The sequence below is a fragment of the Myotis davidii genome, unplaced genomic scaffold (genome assembly GCF_000327345.1).
Source record: "Myotis davidii unplaced genomic scaffold, ASM32734v1 scaffold575, whole genome shotgun sequence".
NCBI classification, from domain to species: Eukaryota; Metazoa; Chordata; class Mammalia; order Chiroptera; family Vespertilionidae; genus Myotis; species Myotis davidii.
Window position 1 is genome coordinate 5,832,288 of NW_006290306.1, and position 4,127 is coordinate 5,836,414.

Here is a 4,127-nt window from a genome sequence, read left to right on the forward strand (position 1 = left end):
GCAGTATCAACGTCAACATCACTGGGAACGTGGCAGACATGCAAACTCTTAGGTTCCACCCCAGACTTACTGATTCAATCTCTGGGGTAGGGCCCAGCCACCTGTGTGTTATCAAGCCCTCCAAGTGAATCTGATGCTCGCGCAAGTTTGAGAGACCAGGTAAGCATGTACATTAAGCCTAGACCAGTTTCTCAGCCTTGGCACTAATGGCATTTGGGAGTGCATGATTCTTTTTATGAAGGACTGTCCTGTGCACTATAGGATGCTGAGCAGCATCCCTACCCTCTACCTACTAGGTGCCACCTCCTCCAGTGGTGACAACCCAAATGTCTCCAGAAATTGCCAAATGTCCTCTGGGGGACAAAATCACTTCTGGCTGAGAATCACTGGCCTCGAGTTTAGAGAAATGGACACTAAATTAAGGACAACCCCTACATCTTCCACTTTTCCTCTCCAAATGCTATCAGCCATTCTCACTGCTTTTCTTAAAAAAAAAAAAAAATACACACACACACACATATTGATTTCAGAGGGGAAGGGAGAGGGAGAGAGAGATAGAAACATCAATGATGAGAGAGAGCAATTGATTGGCTACCTTCTGCATGGCCTATACCAGGGATCAAGTCCGCAACCCGAGCATGTTCCCTGGCCAGGAATCAAACTGTGACCTCCTGGTTCATAGGTCGACACTCAACAACTGAGCCATGCCAGCTGGGCCTCACTGCTTTTAACTTTATAAATGAATTAACTTCAGCTGGCCCTACTTCAATGGCTAAAAGTTATATTACTTTTCTGAGCATTAAAGCAGAAGTTGTAGACAAAAGGTGTGAGCCAATCTTTTTAAACCCTGAAAACTAGTATAAAGGAAGGATAATTGATTCATAGCAAAAGGTACAATCCTAATATTTTACACTTCCTGCCAGAATAGTCAATCACTGACTGATATTGCCTGGACTCAGTTTCTCCAAATGTGTAGAAAAACTGGATGCACAGCAGAAAGAACTAGAGCCTCAAAGTCAGACCTAGTTTCAAATCTCAGTCCTATTATTTACTAGCTATGTGACCATAGGCAGTTATTTCAATGTCTCTTGTACCTAAGTTTCTAAACTGTCAAATGTCCATTGCAATAGGATGTATATCCAATAACACTCCGGGGGTGGGGGTGGGGGGGCTGGGACAGACCCTGCAATTAAATGCATTGCTATTTCTGCAGTGAACATAAATCCACGTTGCATGGGATAAAGATTACAAATAGTCTCACCTATTCAGGTCAAGTTTTAGCACCAATGAGTTTTCAGGCCTAACTTACAAAAAAAATAACTACAATAAAAAAACCCAAAAAAACCACACTTTTACTTTTTGAGAAAGTACTGGATTTTGGAACGGCTGGTAAGGGAAGGTGACTGCTCCCGCTTCCTGGGGGGATGTGGTAACATACATAAGGTCCAATTCTGTACTGACACAGAGAAGGAACTTTTAAAAGGTTAGCTAGCTATTGTTATTTCAAAACTACAAATTCTACCATGTCATCTGCTTGCTTTGAACTCTGATGGTTCTTCACTACCTACAAAATAAAGTCCAAATTCTGAGTGGCCCACAACGAAGTCCCTTCCAAAACTGGACACAGGACGTTCCAGCTGTCCTTACTCTCCTGCCATGGCCACCAATATACCTTTTGCTTTGGTCACGTAGAAATAACTGGTGCTTTATTCCCTCCTGTCTGTTCCCTCTGCCTGGAAGATAGATGTGTAACCTCCTTCCTTCACACCAACCACTCCTCCATCCAATGACATCTCTCCTAAGAGGCTCTCCTTGAACCCTGGCCCTTACCTAATGACACTCCTTCCTCCGTCTTCCCAGCACCAGGGATGCTGAGAGCACAGGGCCATTTCTTTACCACACTGCCCAGCCCTTTGGAAACGGCAATTTTGGAGTCAGGTGTCTTTTATCCCACAGGTCCGTACACAGGAAGTGCTCAATAAATGCTTGTTCGATGAATAAGGGCGGTAAACAGTCCGTTTCCTCAATATGTTGGATCCATCAGGTCATATATTTAGAAAAGCTGTGCTTATTGAGTACCAGGCCACGGGGACAGAACAGGGATCAAAACCTGCCCTCGCTCTAACCAGATTGGCTCAGTGGATAGAGCGTTGGCCTGCGGACTCAAGGGGCCATAAAAATCAATCAATCAGAGGTTACATGAGGGCAGGTTTTTTTTAACTTGATTTTTTACAGAGAGGAAGGGAGAGGGATAGAGTTAGAAACATCGATGAGAGAGAAACATCGATCAGCTGCCTCCTGCACACTCCCTACTGTGTATGTGCCCACAACCAAGGTACATGCCCATTACCGGAATCGAACCCGGGATCCTTGAATCCACAGGCCAACGCTCTATCCACTGAGCCAATCCAGTTAGGGCGAGGGCAGGTTTTTGATCCCTGTTGTGTCCCCGTGGCCTGGTACTCAATAAGCACAGCTTTTCTAAATATATGAATGATTGAAGAGTATGATACATATTTATGACAATGTAAAAACAAACCACCACGACCAACAACAACAAAACACAAACTCATAGCATGTCCTTTCATTAAATCTCACAAAATGTGGCACTGGCTTAGAAGGCTGCCCCACCTCCAAGGAAGTTCCACAGGCCTGAAACACAAATCAGAATCCCAAGGTGCCAACCTGCACCGGGTCCAGTCATCCACCAGGGCCCTCCAGTGCCCGCGTGGAAACATGAGCTGATCTAAGGATCCCCCAGAACATTTCTGACCCAGAGCAGCTATGTAATCACTTCCCATAAAACATTTATCAGCCCTGCTCCTGGCCAATAATCTCAAATATTCAGCAATTTACCCAACTTGCATGAGTCATAAATAAAATATTTTACTGAATAAAAAAACAGCTAACTTTTATGAAGTGCCTCCACCTATGTTCATATCATGCAAATATCATTCAGCCCTTTACCTTTTTTTACATTCCCCTTTTCTCCTTAGGACTCATGCACCCCCCCTCTCTCTCCACACCCAGGTCCTACCAATCACTCCCCACTTTGTTTGGGGTCAGTAACTTGCAAGCTGGCAGCAAGAGGCCACTACCTGCTCACAATAAATTCACTCCAAAGCAAAATACAGAGGTCAAATAGGCGCTGGGAGCTTCCGGTTCTGGAAAGGCTCTCAATGTTAGTTATTTCCAAACATGTGATTACAAAAGGCCGGACCCTGTGCCTTCGGCTCTCGGAGAACAGCAGTACCTCTGTCTTCCAAAAGAAAGCCTTTTAACTTGTGGAATATCCCCATTTAAGACCACTCATTGTACCAGGGGAATAGTTTAACGCAATAAACATAAGTCATTTCCTCCAAATTCCCACAGTTAAGCAGTAGCCCTTCGAATGTTGAGGGGTTTTAAAAGCTCAAGTTCTAACATCTATTTCTCCAATCAATCGCACAGCCCTGGGAAGACCAGAGAGATGGAGTGGGGAGCGCTGGGTGGCATTTCTGGCTTCACCAATATTTTAATATTTCGGTGACTCTTCATGGGCCTCAGTTTCTTCTTGGGTAAAATGAGAACATCCGATCGGATGGATCAGTGTTTCCCAAAGAACAGTGGGCATTCAATGCAGGCCCTCTTAATACAAGAAAGACCTGACTTCAGGTGCACACAGATGAACATGTTTTAGCTATTAGTTTCGTTCTTTACGACAAGGGATGCTGGTTTTCCAGGAATGGTAGGAATATAAAATTTCCTTGAAAATAAAAACACCTAAGACTTAAAAAAAAAAAAAAAAAAAGAGTCCCCTTTAGAAAACAACCCAGACTATTCAGGAAATAAGAGTTCAGGTGGTTCCTGCAGCTGTGCAAAAATAAATGATCTAGGGCCCTGGGTGCTGCGGAGGGGCCTGAGAAGCCGAGGGAAGCAGAAGGAAGAGAGTGGCAGCCCTGGAGGCTCCGCGCCCTCAGGGAATCCCGGACACGACCGGCCGCCCGTCCGCCCGTCCTCCCGGCTCTCGGAGCAGGAGGCTTGGAACTGACCAGGGGCGCAAGGAAAGCCCCCTGAGGTCGGGCAAAATCCCAGGAAGGAGAGGCGGGGACTGGGGTCGCGGGCTGGAGGGGCGGGGTGCGGGGAGA

The 4,127-nt window shown here is 45.7% G+C and overlaps 1 protein-coding gene across 1 annotated transcript in view; it reads right to left on the reverse strand.

The window, feature by feature from the left end:
• The window catches only part of WDFY1 (WD repeat and FYVE domain containing 1), a 36,081-nt gene extending 33,966 nt beyond the window's left edge, over positions 1-2,115 (reverse strand). The window contains exon 1 of the mRNA XM_015563667.1: positions 2,111-2,115. The gene's annotated coding sequence lies outside the window, so the exon portion shown is untranslated. The remainder of the gene's footprint in view (positions 1-2,110) is intronic.
• Between the last annotated feature and the right edge of the window lie 2,012 nt (positions 2,116-4,127).